This window comes from Rattus norvegicus, chromosome 13 (assembly GCF_021556685.1).
Source record: "Rattus norvegicus strain SHRSP/BbbUtx chromosome 13, alternate assembly SHRSP_T2T, whole genome shotgun sequence".
In the NCBI taxonomy this organism is placed as follows: domain Eukaryota; kingdom Metazoa; phylum Chordata; class Mammalia; order Rodentia; family Muridae; genus Rattus; species Rattus norvegicus.
The window spans coordinates 84,233,780-84,252,069 of NC_141546.1; positions in this window are offsets into that span (position 1 = coordinate 84,233,780).

The window sequence follows — 18,290 nt, forward strand, 5'->3', positions numbered from 1 at the left end:
TCCCTGATCTTCACACCTTTCTTTTTCATTTACTGGACTTGTTTTATGGACTTGTCTCTTGCCATATTTATTGCCCTGTATTATTTAGCCACTCTTTTAATGGAACTTTTCTTTACTGACACTTCAATCCGCTGGATCTCCATAGTAATCGTTTCATTCATTGGCTGCACCCAGATGCGTACATACACGGAAAAAAATGGAAGGAGGGGACTTGTGAGGGCCTAGAGGAAGGAAAGGGAGAAAGCAACATAATTATATTGCAATTAGAACTATAAAAATATATAATTGTGAACAGCTGGTTTGTGGATGGGGCTAACAGTGTGATTCTTTTCTTCCTCTTGTTGTAATGTTATTATGTCCACAACAGTATTTACAGGTTTTGGTGTTGTGTAAGTTCATAAAATCAATTAAAATTATTGACTAAACCTAAGTACAAAAGGCAAAACTGTTCATGTAGGGTTTATCAATGTTCAACCCACTGGAGATGTCTTTCTTTGGGATTTTTAAAAATGCAGGTTCCTGGGCCCTTCTTTGGCACATTTACATAGGAGCCTGAAAATGTGCATTTTAACCCATCTGCCAGGCTACTGTTGTGCACTCCAAAGTTTGGGAATCACAGAGGAGTTACAGATGGAAGTCGAGGCTTGGGAAACAGCAATATTAAATATTTTTGTGGATAAAGAATTGAGGAACAGATTTATTCAGTCATTCGTCGCAAATCACATAGCCAGTAAGTCAGGATTTGGTGTCAAGACCTTTTCTGGTGAATTCAATTGGCTTTAGGGAATCATCTTTTACTTCTTTTCATCTCTCCAATGCAGTACTTCATCAATAAATGTTTACTGAACAAGCCAATGGTTTATACTGTGCGGTGAGGTTGAGTGATTGCCCTAACTCTCACAACTCTTGGCAGCTAAGGATCCTCATTTATATGAACCTCCTCCCAGCCAAACCTTGAAATCCCAGACTTTAAAACCCAGGGTCTGGCAAAGACAAGAGGCAGACAGACTGCAACGGCTCTGCTCATGGCACAGTCTATCCCTGTCTGGCCAGTAGAGAGTTCATCATGGGACAGAAACAGCATAGGAGGAGGGAGAAAGCAAGACTAATGTAGAAGAGAAGGCAGGGAAGAGCTCCAATCTAACCAGGGTGTTCTAACACTCTCTCTCTCTCTCTCTCTCTCTCTCTCTCTCTCTCTCTGTATGTGTGTGTCTGTGTCTCTGTCTTTCTGTGTCTCTCTGTCTCTGTATCTCTCTGTGTCTCTCTGTGTCTCTCTGTCTCTGTCTTTCTCTCTCTGTCTCTGTCTCTGTCTCTCTATCTCTTTGTCTCTGTCTCTCTGTCTCTCTCTGTCTCTGTCTCTCTGTCTCTGTCTCTCTATCTCTCTGTCTCTGTCTTTCTGTCTCTCTCTGTCTCTCTCTGTCTCTGTCTTTCTGTCTCTCTCTGTCTCTGTCTCTCTGTCTCTCTCTGTCTCTCTCTGTCTCTGTCTCTCTGTCTTTCTCTGTCTCTGTCTCTCTGTCTCTCTCTGTCTCTCTCTCTCTCTGTCTCCCTGTCTCTCTCTGTCTCTCTCTATCTCTGTCTCTCTTTCTCTCTCTCTCTGTGCCCCTCTCTCTGTATTTCTCTTTTCTCTCCCTCCCTCCTTCCTTCCCTCTCTTCCCTCCCCCTCTCCTGCCTAAAGGTCAACTTAACTTTCAATCAAGGCCTGGACCTCATAATCGATTCTACGGCCCCATCATTCCTTTACATTTCCAACCCAAGGCTTAACTGCAACAACAGTAAAAGCAAGAATATTGCTAAGTTTTCTTTTTACCACAGGCCTTAAGAAAGAGAAAGGGGGGAGGAAAGAAAGAAACCACACTCTGACAACATCCCATGTCCCGTCACATCCTATTTTTACAGGATAGCTGTGGGGTGTGTGATCCACAGCCAGAAATAAAACAGAACTGGAAGAGTCAGCCATCTGTCTGGAAGCTCACGCAGTCCCAGATGGTATATCCTTCCTGGCTTTCTGGTAACAATCTCCTCTGTCTAACGAAATGAGGCAGAAATTGCCTAGTGAGTTAGTGAGGGTGATGGACTCTTGTTCTCCCAGCTTTGGCAATAGGACCTGAGATTCCCTTGGCAATACCTAGCTCATTTGTGCATATTATCTTACCCTTGCTGTTGTCATACACCACCTATTCCTCTGTAGTGATTCTCTACCATACCCCCTTGTCATGACTTTTATAAAAGGAAGAACAGTTTCCTCTTCTTCTCATGAACCCAGTCCTAGGCCACCTGAAGGATAATATGTTATACATAGTAGGGACAAATGCCCTCCTGAGTACCTGACTTGCTTACTAATATCCAAGCATGTGGCTGGAGACCAGGAAACTCTTCTTCACAAGACTGACAACTATGGTCTACCTTTACCTCCTCTCTTGGTTGCTTTTCTAGCACTGTGATAAGTCATCATGACCAAGGCAACTTCTAATTTGGCTTATGGTTTCAGAGAGCTAAAGGCCATGATGGCAGAGTAAAGGGACAACAAGTTCACATCTTGGTCCATAACCAAGACACAGTAAAGGAGCACTGGGAATTGCATTAATCTTTTGAAACCACAGAACTCACTCCCAATGCCACCTTCTCCAACAAGGACACGCCTAGTGGTCCCTCCCAAACAGCTCTACCATCTGGGAAACAAGTCTTCAAATACATGAACCTACGGGAGCCTTCCTCAATCAGACCACCATACCTCTCCGATCCCTTCCCTAGAGTCACTTTTTTGAAGATCAATACCCTGATCTAAATGCACATGAATTCAAAGCTATAAATTCTGGATAGGGAAAGCAAAGTACCTCAATTTAATGTCCAACAACCCTGACTTGGCCTCAGACACTGCGGTGACTCATACTATGATTAAAAGTGAGACTTTAAGTGAGAAAAATATTTCACCTTTGGGAATGTTAGATTTCTTATTTGATATAATAAGTTTGGAGTATTGCACATTTTCTCAGACACACCTGAATAGCTGATGATAACAGGTTAGAGGGATCGCACCCTCCCCTTAGTTTCTGATTCAGTGGCTCTGATGTGAAGACCAGGAACTTTTGCTTGGACAACTTTCTAAGTGGTGGAGCCTAGAACCACACTCCAGGGAACCCAGCACATGCTATACACACAGCAAGGATTCAGAAATGTTTATCTATATGAATAAGTACATAAGGAAACCTGCAAAAGAATGAGAAGTAGGTGACTTTGACATGAGTCTAGTAACTAGAGACTCTAAGGCTGCCTCCTTTTTAGATGTTTAGAGTCACTGGGTTTTGACACTATATAGGGTTCACGACAGCCTACCAGCTATGTGTGCCAGAAATTCAGGGATGTATCCCTGCCATCTCAAAATGAGATTTCTGGAGTTTGAAGAGCCTCAGCTCTGCTTTTGCTCCAGGCCCACTCTTCCACATCCCACAGCTCCCCAGCCTCACAGGCTGAGGCTCCTTGAAACTAGCAGAGGTTGAGTTTAAGAAGGATTGGGTGGAATGGATATCCTGAAGGGTGCACAGCAAAGAAGAAGTTCTGACAAGCAAAAGTAGGAAGACCTCTGTGAAGAAATACCCCAAACATTTCATTGGAAACCCAGAAAGATTGTGCCTTAAAAGAAGGGCTACTCAAGAAAAAATTTTAATCAGAAGCAGACACAAATGATGCAGATGAAGAAGAGGAGGAGGAAGAGGAGGAGGGGGAAGAGGAGGAGGAGGAAAAAAGCAGCAGAGAAGAGCTATTCACAACTCACCCCATTGTGGCCACTCCAGAGGATCAGATCAGCTTTGCTATGTTTGGCTTCCAGAACAAAGCTTAATATTATTTAAAGGAAGAGAACAAAACAATATATTAGTCTTCATTGCAATAAAAGATGGTAGAAATTCAAGGAAGCAGGAAAAACACACATTTAATCCAGAAGAAATAAATGAAAAGAAAAATCAGGGACTGAGAAGACAAAATTACTGTACAAAAATCTTACAAAGACTCTTACAGTTACGTCCAAATATGTTCTGTCTTTATGATGTGTTTCTAAACTTTTGAGTACAGAAAGGGCAGCCATTCAAACCTCAAACTCCATAATGCTGATCCAATCCTATCATTATCAAATAATTAAAACGTATATGTGTGATGTCATTAAAAAGGAATCTGGCCTTTCTGTCTTCTTTTCAGCTCCTATAACCCATGTATAACTATGAGAAAAACATTACTCGGACAACATTGAGAAACATTCTACCAATGCCAGACCTGCTCCAAAACATAAGGAATTAGACAGATAAACACAGACCAGAGAAGACAAAGTGACAGAAAGACTAAATGGAACAGAGTGTCCTGTTTGGAACCTTAGACTAGGAAGACAAGGTTGGGGGAAACCAAATTCAAATACATTTCACTTCATAACAATAAATGTGTTATTCAATTTATGACAAGGAAACATATAAAACATGTATCAGAAGTTTTACAAAGAGGGATAAGATTGAGTGTAAATATACATGCTGAGATTACTAAATACAAAAGGGCATAATATTAATTCAGGGATTACTAGAATAAGTTATTAGTGCACATTGTAATTATCCCTTGAACCAGAAATACAAATAAATAAATATAATAATGAGGAAATGTGGTTAATGGGGCTGGAGAGATACGTCAGTAGTTGAGAGCCTATGTCGCTCTTGCAGAAGACCCAAGTTCAGTTCCTAGTACCTGCATCAGGTGGTTCACTATAACCTACAACTCTAGCTCCAGGGTTCTCATGACGTCCTTTGGTCTCCCTGGGCACACACACACACACACACACACACACATTCATATCACACACAGAAGAACAAAAGAATGAAATAAACCAAGTACAAACAATAGTCTAACAGTCTTATACCCAACCATATCAATGTATTAAATATAAAAGAGAAAACATTATATTAAAAAGCAGAGATCTTCAGATTGGATTTTAAATGTTAACTTGGGCATAACTATTTGCGATTTACCAGATTTTCAGATTAACTCTAAGTGCACTGATAAATGAAAAAGGAAACTTTGGAAAGTGTGCTCTGTTGAATCTTAAGAATGTTGCAGTTGTGTGCAGATGCTAACACTGAAAGTTTTAGTCGCACTAAATAGGAACAGCTCGTGACAATACAGGAGCCAGTTCATCAAAAGGTGACTCTGAACCTCAGTGTGCTTAATGACATGACGTCAGAATACATGGTGGCAAAAGTAAGGTAAGACACACAAAGCCACAGATGTCAGTAGAGCTTCAGACACTGCTGTCTCAATAGCAGACAACACAGACAGAAACTCAGGAAGGGTACCAAGATCTGAACAGCACTAACGACCAGCAATTTAAGCTAATTAGATCGCTCCACAACATCCTAAGAGTACAGCTTTTTTTTTCAGTCTACATGAACTATTTTGAAAGAAGCAAATGCTATAACATAAAAAAACAACCCAATGTATATTTAAAGCACTTAAATAAAACAGTACTCTCTGAGAAAACAAGCGTATGTTTATCCTGTTTAGTGGTCAGTAGTAAGAAGTTAAGGAATACTCTCAAAATAACCCGTGTGTCAAAGTAGAAAGCACAAAGACATGTTTTCCAGCAAATGGCCTGAAAACAAGTGCACACAGATATGTAGGGTGCACTCTAATGAGTGCAGAGTATGTGATTCAGTGGTCGAGTGCTGGCCTAGTAACTGTGAGGTCCTGGGTTTGATCTCTAGTTCTACTTAGAGAACAAATGCCTACTGGTAGGGACATATTTAAAATGAAATGTGTGGTTTTAAATGCTTGTAGTATCTTATATCAGAAAAAAATATGTAAAGATCAAGGATCTAAGCTTCATCCAAATTAAGTACTGAATGAGAAATGGAGTTTAAATCGGTGAAATAGCAGAAGACACAGAAAAAGAGCAAGGGCGAGACATGGACAGAGAGAGACAGAGACACACAGACAGAATGACTGTAATAAGCTTAGTTATTTGCTAGAATGTGCTGCAAGAGTTACAAATTAGGAGCTGTAGCTCTTCCTTTTCTATTTTCCCATTGTCTAAATATGATATGTGAAGCTGCTAGGGCAGCCGACCCAAGACCCATGAGACCCCCAGATATGGCACAGAAGAAAGAAGCTAGGTCCTCAGAAATGTGGCTGAAGCCTCACACCCCCTTCTTTAATGGATCATATTACACAAATAATCCAACGTCTTTGCTTAAACATGTCTAAGATGAATTTGCTCTTAAATACTATCTACGATCTCCTCACAGGCTGATAGTCAGAATTCCGTGCTTGATGCTTTGGGGACAGAAAACCTCATGTGTATAGTAAGGAAACTCAGTCCACGAGGCATGATGGAGAAGAGTCCACACTCAACACTGAAAATATGCATGCTGATTTCTTCAGATAGATTTATTTTGTTTGGTGCATGTGAGTGTTTTTCCTCATGCATGTATTATATGCACTGTGCAACACCTAGTGCTTAAAGAGGCCAGGAGTGCCAGATGCCCCAAAACTGCGGTTACTGACAGTTGTGAGCCATGATGTGAGTGCTGGAAACTGAACCCAGCTCTCCCACAATGACAGCAAATACTCTTCACCTCTGAGTCCTCTCTTCAGCCCCAAAAGGAACTTTTCATATATACATTTATAATGAATAACTGGATCAGTAGCTCCTTCTTTGTCTAGACCAATAAGACACAGGAGTCAATGTTAGAGATGAATCAAGGCCACTCCATTATCCCACTCACAAAGCCACCAGATCCTATGTCTCCTAAAAAGATTCCAGTAAGTGTAGTAGGAATCTGAAAGTCACTGAGCAAGGTGGCACATACCTTTAATCCCAGAACTCCAGAGGCAGATGAATGGACCTCAGTGAGTTTCAGGCCAGCCTGATCTACAAGCAAGTCTAGGACAGCCATGACTGTTACATTGAGAAACCTTGCCTCAAAAAAAAAATAAATAAAAAATAAAAAAATAAAAATAAAAATCTGGAAGCCACATGTAGAAATGTCTTATTATAGGCTTAGAAAGAGAGATTTGCTAGACTCTGAGTAGACAGTTCAGGAAGCATCCAAAAGAAAGAAAGAAAGAAAGAAAGAAAGAAAGAAAGAAAGAAAGAAAGAAAGAAAGAAAGGAGGGAGGGAGGGAGGGAGGGAGGGAGGGAGGGAGGGGAGGGGAGAAGAGAAAAGAAGAGAAAAAGAAGAGAAAGGCCACCAAGGGTATTAATTGTGTTTCTGGTGCTTTAAACCTGAGCCCTTGCTGGCTCTGGAGGGACTGTACCACTCCTCACAAATTGTCTGTTTGTATACACAGGAGAGGGCTTGTCTGCAAACACACCTTTAAAAAAAAATAGTCTCTTGATTTTTGCATTGTGTCCAATTGTGATTTTCTGTGATTAACTCAAATGAGGAAAAGGGAGTCAGGGGTCAATAGAAAAGGAGGAAAGACAAGAGAAAAGATATATATATATAATACCACAATTGTTTGAGTAAAGCCTCAAGGAATCATAACACACACACACACACACACACACACACACATACACACACACACACACACACACACACAATCTTAAAGTAAGTTAATTAACTTGGTTCACTTGGGCAGACAGTGCTCCCCACAAGAACTCTAAACTAACAAATATCCCAATAGTAGGCATAAGAAACTTCTGTTTGAATGGTTGGCTAGAATAGTCCACACAGCTTCCCAAACAATATAGATTATAGGTGTAGCCCTCTTCAGGGTTAAGGGTGAGTGAGCCCTTACTGCTGAAGATATGGCAAACTTAAGACACAGGATGCAGAGGATTCAAATGAGATCTGACCTGAGAGCCTCTTTCCTGTGGTCAAGCTTCCATGGTTCCAGAAAATTCTATGCAAGCTGCCAAGGGAGGGAAGCAGCTAACCAGTCCTACTTAGTTACAACATTCATGAACGACGTGAGATATGCACAAAGGTGCAGTAAGGGGTATCTGCATGTCCATGGTGAGCAACAGCTGTCTAACTGGACTGAAGACCCACGAGACAAGAAGGAAATCAAACCAGATCCTGCCAGATTCTCAGGGATAATGGGTCATGGACCTTAGAAAGGAATCTACTACTGACACTTTGCTAGACCAATATAAATCATTGCTACATTTACATTGTACCCTTATCCTCGCAGATACATTTAGCTACAAAGGTGCTTCTCTCTACAGAATTGGAGGCCATCCCAGAACACATCTGTTTATATAGTCCGACCAGTCAAAACCTCATGCCCTAGCAAGCCCTTTGTTTGATTCTTACAGCCCCAGCCACTATTTCCCCCACCCTCACTCTGGAGCACCAGCTTCTCCACTCATAACTAATACGAGCCAATCCTAAACTTTCAAAGTCTGGCTTGCCCATTCCTTTCCATGGAAACCAGGATTATAGCACCCCTTCTCTTTGGAGAAAGGATCCCGCAGTGAAGTAGTCACCTGGCATGTCAGTCTATCATGCCTGAACAATTACACGCACCTGCATTTCAAAGCAGAGGGGAAAAATAGCATAAGGAAAACCCATTGCTATGCCTAAATGCTGTCCAAATCGCACCAAAATTCTGTACCATCAACATTGTTTACAGGACCCACATCCTTCCGTTGGTTCTTCCACCTAGTGACGCACCTCAAAGTTGACTACGGGGGGAAGTACCTGCTCCTGTCCCCACAGTGGTGATTTACAGGTTCCTAAACCATCTGCCGAGGACTGAAAGGTCAAGATCAAAGTTACTCTTGTGTTCACCATGCAAAGCCACAGTGATGAGTCTCGAAGACTCTGCCTCCAAGGCCAGAGGTGCAGCTACCCTTTGTCAAGATGGTACTCATTGAAACTAAGCATAGTACACCCGGCTCATTATAATTTTTATTTTCTTCCTGATCCTTTAGTGAGATGAAGTAGAAATCTCTTTGCCCTATTGTTAACTCTAAAAGTGCTGTGGTGTCAGGGGGGTCTGTACTTGGAGTCAGCATAGAAATCATTCCCACGTTATCCTGTTCCTCACAGCTCATCTCACCCATGGACTGACTTTCTTTATTTCCAGATCATTTCATGATGTGTCTATAAACTAGCCCCATCTACCAAGACTCATATTGTAGCATACGACCTCCAAAGAGAATACGAGAGAGTTCATTCCAGAGCCAAATTAGGAAGAAGCATGAGCCAGGAATACGATAAGTTACTCCAAATCCCATGCTCCAATATGACGACAACTTGAGAAAGTTTTTATGTAAACAGAATAAAAAAAATCGTAAATTAAGGTACATTCCAATAAGTTGGCAGAAACATTAAGTAGGGTTGAAGCAAAGCCGGAAATCTCTGCTATAGGCCTCTCAGACCCTCTCTGATGACATGGCTAGCCTTTCCAGTTGGTCTACGCTAGTGGTCTCCAAATATACTTTAAAGGGTTGTACTTCTTAGTCACAAGAATGTTGGGCAGACATAGAAGTGGAAAGGAACGGCTAGTAGAGGGGATAACGATGTCTGGTGGTCAGACTCTGGACCTGCAACATTCCAACGACCTCCACAAGCACTGAAGTTTGTCCGTTAATCAGCTTTGTAGAAGGTCCAGTAGAAGGTGCGGCTTTTGCTTCTTCCTGCATTTCTGTGTTCCTAGCCCATCACCCAGCATGCCTTTCTTCCATCTCCAGCCTTGCTATGTCTGTCTCCTCCGTGAAACATTAATGATTTCCTCTTCCGGTTTTCCCGACCTCTTTAACATTCCTTCTCTGTTCTTGTTGTACTACAGTTTCATACAGAATCATCATTTCCGGGCACAGTGAGGCATCTTACAAGTTTATTGATATCACACACATAGAAAAAAAAAACCGTCTTATTAGAGTCTAGCCTGGGCTGCTACGTCTTCTGGCCTGTTCCTGTGTTCTGTGGCATAGGAATAAAGAGAGGAAAGGTGCCGCATTTCAAAAACAGAATCCCAACCACAGATGATTTTATCTTTGCATTATATGGTTCCTCAGATGTCACTCAAACGGGGAGAAAACATCACCTATCCCATTTACATGAGGTGTAAATGTGTTTTCACACTTCTGCCTGGCATGTACATTCTGTAATGTTGATGGTTAATTACCTGACAAGGAATCCTCTGGGGGAAGGCAGTGGGGGAAGGACAGAGAAGATTGTCTGGACTGCACTCGCTTGCATAAAGCGAGCCAAGTGACACCCGCTAGTCTCTGGAAGATGTTTTCTCCAAAAACTGCAACCCTCCTGTCCCCGAGCTCCTCCCACACGTTCACTTTTTACTCCCCTTTGCCTCTTTCCAATCACAGAGAATGCCAAGTAACCCACTGGGTTTTTGGGAGATTTCATTGTACTTGCTAATATGTGATTTATAAACATAAATAAAATAAATAGGATTCTGAGGGAATAAATTCTAAGTAGAATATCAATAAATCTCCTCCCTCTGATGCTGTGTCTATGATTTCCCCCACCTTGTCCCTTCTCCCTGCAGCCTGTTCACACCCAGAGAATCAACTCCTCTGTTCATTGGAGGCAATGGTGGGTGGGGCAGAGAAAACAAGTAGGACATAGGGGAAGATGCTGTGTGGGAAACCTAACACAGGGCTGCATTGAAATGTAAATTCCTTCAAATTATTAAGCACCAGAGAGCAGCTCTCACCAGCCCTTTGTTCCTCTGAGTCAGAATGTATAATCTCAAAGAATAAATATCCAGTCAGATATCAGCCACACAAAGAAATTCGGGCCATACATATTCAGAACTCCACATCCTGCAGACACCCCTCTCCCTTATCAGGGAGGTTCTAGCCATACCTACCAATCACTGGTCAAAAAATGTTTAATGAAGGGTCTGGCTAGTCATCAGTTTCTGCTTGCCCCAATTCTCAGGTCTCCACGGACATGCTAAGTGCAATGTCTGTCTAGAAAACTAGACCACATTGTCCCTGTCCAGGCTGAAAACATGAAGCCACCTGGTTAACTTCTACTATCCTAGCTTTGGAGACAGAGTCTCTGTGACTTGCTTTTTCAGCAGGAGAGATACTTTCCCAACATCTTTTCCTGGAGTTGCACAGCTCCCAGCTTGAGAAGAATGACTCCAAGATCTCATTTACATTCTTAATCCCCTTTTAGCTTCAGATCTGGAGGAGAACAGATTATTGTGAGTCCTCTCCTTTCCTGTCTTCCCATTTCAAGCTAAGACATCCAGCTCTAAGCCCATAAAGGCGGACATGGCACATTTTAAATGACACACCAAGCACATCTTCTCAGCTTAGTGGCCTCGAGCTTCTATCGCTGTCTCTCTGGTTTCAACCTTTCCAATTGTAAAGTCCTTGAGGTCAGACACCCAGACTTTATTCATTGCCCTTTCTCCTCTGTCTCCATCATGTGCTCAGCACACAGTAGGCCTTTGGAAAACTGACTGGAAGATTATATGAGCCTAAAAGATAAATGAGGATGTCACAGCATGGCAGGTGTCCTGAGAGGAGCTATGTGAAGCATGGGTATCTAATTCAGCAGTCACTTAAGTCTTCATTTTCTGGTCTTGGTCTTTCTTTCTAAATAGATTTCCAAATGGAGGAGATAGCTAAATTGGAAAAGTAATTATTACACAAGTGTGGGAACCAGACTTTAATCTCTAACACCCACAAATTTTTCATAAAAATGAAAAATAAAACCCAGGCACAGCAGATACACAGACTATAGGTCTATAGATTGAGAAATGAGAAACTTCCTGGCTAGCTACACTAGCCAGGCGAGCTTTGTGTACAATGAGAGATCTTGTCCCAAGAGGTAAGGTAGAGAATGTTTGATGAGCATGCACACACAAACAAATGAACACATAGGTTTGGTCAAAGTGTTAGTCATTCTGAAAAAAAAATAGTTATTCCATCTTTACTCTTAACCCAGATTCTGTGCCTTCACAGGACACACCCATCTTTGTTTCATAGTTCTTAGCAAGACCTGGCACCTTGTTCCAGTACATATCAACATCTGAATCAATCCCTAGAAATTCACTGCTCTTCTAGGCCAGAATCTGTTTCACAATGTGGGCCACACAATAGCCATTTGTTGTATAAAGTCTTAAAGGAATCACTCAATAAATGAAAGTTAGCTTTCTATTGCTGTAATAAAATGATGGCTAAGACAACTTATAGAAGGATTGGCTTATTTTGGGATAAGAGCTCAGAGAGATAAGAATGGATGTGATGGTTTTAATGAGAATGTCCCCTATAGGCTCTGGCATGTGAATATTTGGTCCTCAATTAGTGGTACTATTTGGGGGGACTTAGGAGACCTTTCCAGAACTAAGTCACTGGGAGGTGGGCTTTGGAGCTTAAAGATCCTACAATTTTGAATACCTTGAGTTTACTATTTCTGCTTCAAGTTTGTAGTTTTCAGATGTAATCGCTCAGCTGTTCCTGCTGCCCTGCCATGCTAACCTGCCCTAATGGTCATGGACTCTCTCCCTCTGAAACAAGAAGCCCAAAATAAACTCTTCCTCCTATAAATTGTCTTGGTCATGGATTTATACTAGCAACAGAAAAAGTAACTAGCGGGGTTGGGGATTTAGCTCAGTGGTAGAGCGCTTGCCTAGGAAGCGCAAGGCCCTGGGTTCGATCCCCAGCTCCGAAAAAAAAAAAGAACCAAAAAAAAAAAAAAAAGAAAAAGTAACTAGCACAGAGCCAAGGCCTGGTGTAGCTTTGCTATGTTTCATTCTCCCAGCTGCCCTCTGGATTCCTTCTATTCTCATTCTGTGTCAAGGATGGGGCTGAGTAGCAAACTACTACAAGCTTTGTGGCTTAAAACACCACACATTGAGAAGAATTTCTCCACTGGTGAAAAGAGCCAGTTCAAGCCAGATTAGATTATAGTAGAGGCAAACTCACTGGCCCCAGGGAAGGAGGCCAGGGAAGTTGCCATGGGAAGAGAGAGAGAGGAGTGAAGAAAAAGAAAGAAAGTGTGTACACAAAAAGGGAGAAGGAGAGAGAGAGAGAAGGAGAGGCCAAAATGTCTAGATTATATAGGGAAGAGCCTCTGTGAGGAGAGCAGCCCAGCCTTTAGGCTGGAAAATTTCACAGTTGTGGGCCACATGTGCCAGGTAGGAACTGAGGGATGCTGGGAGAACCTAGAGGTCAGGTCTCCTTTGATATGTAAAAATATGCACCTCCATCCCCTGTCCCAGTGTCTGAAACCAAACAAATTATCTCTCAGTTATGGAGGTAAGAACTGGGTTCTCCATTGAGAACTATTAAAAGAAAAAAAAAAAAAGAAATGATTGTTGACTGAAAAAGTAGGTAGTGCAGTAGGTTCCTGTGGGTATGTGCTGCCTGGAGGTACTGAGGAAGCCTGTCTTTCCAAGCTCACACAGGTTGCCTGAAGAACTCACTTCCTTAGACTCAAACTTTTATTTCCTTACTGAATGTTGATGGAAAAACCACTATGTCACTAGAGGCTACTGTCAGGCCCTGCTTCTCCATGGGCACCTCACCAGGAAAGCCAGTAGTAACATGGGAAATGCTTCTCATCCCACAAACCACTCTTCCTTTTCTACCAGCCAGAAGGAGACTACTTTTAAAGTGCTTGCATCATTAATTCAGGACCATTTGGCCTGTCCAACATCCAGTGAGCTAAGACTTTAATGGCTTTTGTGAAATCCTTCACCCGGTACTAATATTGGTTTGAGACTGAATAACTGGGGTCTGGGAGTCAGGGTGAAGGAGATGTTAGTCTGCTGCTCACCACAGGAGTAAAGGTGACCTGTGATAATAGAAAACCAGGGAGCCCTTTGTCTTGAAATTGTCTATGGTTCCTCTAATTGGTGTCTGTGGTTCATTTAAACCAGAGGTATGAGACTAGTTACACATACAGCATTTCATAAGCTTAAAAATCACTTTGAGCTCATCATCTCAGCCCCAAACCACACTTCCATTAAAGGGTAGCACTTCATCATCCTTAGTCTTTGCCTACCCTGGGCCTCCTTATCCAGGAAAATAAACCCAGTGACTCACCTGTGCCCACAATTGTTGTTTCATGCTCACAAGAGCAGGTGGACAGAAATGACTGTGACAACAATGCATGGAGCCCCTGGGAAGTGACTGTGTTCTCTGTGGCACCCTCTGTGGACATTGGGAAAGCCCATTAGTCCCAGAGGCTCCAAGAAAACAAGGGTTATCAAGGACAACAAAGATATTAAAACTAGAAATAAACATTTCAGAAAAGAAAAGTAATAAAAGTAGAAAGAAAGTTCTCAATGGAGAACTACTGGAACTAAAACATACACAGGAAGAAATCTTAGAGCTGGTAAAATTCACAGTGTGGATACCAGGATACAAGACACAGATTCATTGATCTAGGCTACAAAAATAGAGAGTGTCAAAGTTAAGTTAGCTAAAGAAATTTGAGGCACTGAAGTAAATGCACAGAGCTCATTTTGAAGAAATGACTTCCTAGATTTTGAAAAGTTACTAAGGGATGGAATATCACAAAATACTGAAGTCACTATACAAGTTTGAGGAAATTCTTGTGTGAACACATCCACTTTTCTCTGGAAGCTGGTAGCTTGAAAAGGGAGCCACTACTTTGCAGTAACAACCAGAAGAGAAACAGAGACAAAAATGGTGTGGTTCCAGACAGATTAAATATCACTGTGAATGATGAGACCTCATGTGACATTTTAATTTTCTTGTTGTCTTCTTTGTACAGTCCACTGCTACAGATGGAATGTTTCTCTTTTTTTAAAAGAATCATATATTGAATTCCTAAACCCAATGTAATAACATTAGAAGGAGGAGGCTTTGATTTGAGTCTTAGAAGGAGAGATGAGGCAGGGCCTAATCTCAAGTATGCACAACTGCTAATGAACTTGAAGTTCCCTTCACAAAACTAGTGCCCTTCTAAGAACATGAGACTAGAGCACAGTTTCTCCCTTTACCATGTAACATTACAGCAGGAAGGTGGCCATTTGTACTCTAGAAAGTGAGATCTCAGAAAATCTGCCAACACTTGATCTTGAACTCCCAGCCTTCAGAACAGCACTTTATTACAAAGCCCCAAACATGTCATAATACCCACAACCCCATTAACACATAGCTCAGTCTCCTTCCATTCACTGATACCAAATGTTTCTATCCAAAGCTCAGTATCTCTGCTGGGAGTGGTCATTTAGCCATTTTGGACACAAAAAGGCATGTGTGAATGAAGAGATTAGATTAAGTTGTCACAGAGTTATGATTTGGAAGTTTAAGTACTGCTAAACCATTATTGCTATCAATATTGTTTTCAACTTTAACAATCTCATACTGGAATCTGATTCTTCTGAAGATGTCTTGTCAGTGTCCAGCCCAGCATCTTAGGGTTTCCTGAGGAAAGCAATTAATGGGTATAGAGTAAGCAATTGATTGGGGCCAAAGCTGGTTTGGGCTATTCTTCTGTCTATAACTCTTTGCTATTCTAAGGTCCAAAGCCTCTGGCTTCTGGTAATTAGCTCCTCCTGTTAGCAGCTGGGGATTAAGACTTAATTATTTTGGTTCTTTTTTCTTTGACTCAGGACTCTTACTGGCCAAGTGAGAGACTTGGAGTTTCTTAATTCTTTGGGGAGGTGGGGGGGAGGAGATAAAAAGGGAGGAAGAAAGAAAGAAAGGAAGGAAGGAAGGAACGAAGGAAGGAACGAAGGAAGAAAGGAAGGAAGAAAGAAAGAAAGGAAGGAAGAAAGAAAGAAGACAAACATACTGGATGAGGCTGAAGAAAACTGCACCCTCATGTTATTATCATCCTTACTTATTATACTTTCTCAAGATAATTGATCACATGGTTTTCCAAACATCTTTATATTCCATAAGTTCATAATAAATCCAAGGGCAAAAGTAAATGCCAAAGAGGTACAGAAGAAATGTTTACATATCCCTTCATTAAGACTAGTACATTACTAAACATTTATTTTCTAGCTTCTAGACCCATAAGTTCATTATAAGTTTAAAGCAATAGTTTTTATGTCACAAGTCACCATGGCTTTGCCACTAGACAAATCATCTGCCTAGTGTCTTATTATTTTGAAGTTTTGCATAGATAAACCAGTCAAAAAATTTTTTTGTCCTCATACCTACAATAAATTGTGTATTCCCCGTTTACAACCTTCAGTTATCAGACAATGGCTTCACAACTAACCCAAAAGGAATGTTTTCCCTGAACATAAATTTGTCACAAGTCTGCTTTCTTATCCTAGTGCAATTAGCCTGTGATACATGAAGGTTTACAGAACCCTACTTGCAGCTTTTAGAGGTCTAAAAATTGTTTAAGTTTTGGAACTTTATAAAGTCTTTATTAAGAATTATGAAATCATCAATGTCTTTTCACAGTATTTATGTTACATCTTCATGTTAATCTGCATAAAACCTGCCCAACAGGGGTCTAATGCCCAGGAATCATTAGGCTATATAATACTGACAGGAAATGGCATATCAGCAGCAAGAAGCAATCCTGGGATGAAGTCTTGTGGGTCCTTGCTTCACAGCTCATACATCACAAGCCATGCAAAATGGTAGACATCTCAGGAAAAGTCACTTACATGCCTTTAGCTTTTTCCTAGATGGCTTCTGACAAGGTCTTACTTACCTGGACCAAAGGTTACAACAGGATCAAAAGTTAAATGATTTCCAAATTTCAGGAACAGCACCTTAATCACATCTAAACTACTTTCTAAATTGACAAGAAACAAAATTCTAACTTTTAAATTGCACATAGACTATGTACTTTGGGCCTAGTTTTAAACTCTTTTGTCTCAAAGTTGAGCTTAGGGAGGAAGGACCAGCCTGTGAAGATGACAGCCTATTGCAGAATGTATCATTTCTACTGAAAAGCCATTAATGTGAAACTCAAACAGCTATGGTTGTTCAACTGTAAAGATATGTGGGACAAATCGTTGCTACCTTAGAAGCTGAGGGTATTTTGACTATCAAATCTCTGAAGCTCCTTGGGTTATGTCTACTGATGGGACAATTCCCATGGGGAAGAATAATTCTGTTCTTCTCTAATTTCTAATTTAAAGAGAACCAAAATCATTTGCTCTTCCTCTGTCTCTAACAATTCTCTGGCCTCCTGGTGTGTGTTGTGACTTGGCGTTTTTCCTTCTATCTTCTTACTGGTAGATCAACGAGACATGTCTACTCCTCTAGTCACTGCTGAGTTGTACTTTTGTGCCAGCTGTTAGTCTGTTAGCTGCACAAATAGCTGGCCAGACAGTACCTGATCCATCCCAGATCTTTGTCAGGGCAATGCAATTTTAAACGATGACATATGAGGAATGAAGAGGGCACCGCCAAGAAAAGGAACAAGATTTAATCCTAATGAAAATTAAATAATAGTCACAGTTTAGGCTTAAAAGAATTCAACTGGGGCTCCAAGAGTTCAATCTCACCCTATTTTATGCTCCCCACCTTATGGAGCAATGGTCACTTTCTGCTCAGTCGTAGTGAATGTTAGTTATGAAGTAGAAAGGAGAGTGAAATATGACATGTTTTCCCTGATGTTTGTATTGATCATAAAAGGAGAGAAGTAGTGAAGAGTGGGAGAGAACGTTATGAAAAGATTTTGAATGTAGTGAACATTACCCACTGTGCCAGAGAAAAGGACATGGCCCAACCCCCATGTGCAAGATCCAAACCCAGAATAAGATCAGCTATCTTCTCTGGCTGTGGCCTGCCCATGTGGATACCTGGGATTGGACTGGGTACTGGGAATGGAAAATACAGCCTCTGGATGAAAAATGAATCCAGCTCCATGTGGAAAAAGTTGTTTCAATCACTTACTCAGTTTTCAAGCCAGTTTTTGTCTCATAATAGAATGAATTACAGGTTCTTGTGCTACATATTACACAGGGCTGCCTTTCCCACCTCTGACACAGCTTCAGCTGCTGGGGTCTGCAGGAGGCTTCAAATCAAAGGAATCAAAGCTGGTCATTCATTTGGACTGTTTTTAAGATGTGTGAGTTGTAGGCTACAAATAGAAGCTGAAGAAAGTATCTGTCAAAACAGACCTGAATTCTATGTACGTTCTCCCTGGTTACCATTTTTGCCTTCTAAACTAACTGTTCTGAAACTTGGTTCCCACTTAAAAAAAAAAAAAGACAGTTTCATCTTCAAAGATTGACCTGTCACCCCTTACATACCTCAATCCTCTGGAAATTAGTTTAACCATCGCAGATTATGATGTTAGCAGAATAAGTATTTCACATGGATGTAAATAAGACTGTTGGTATATGAAAGGGTATCTTGAGAAACAAAGGGAAATAGTGGG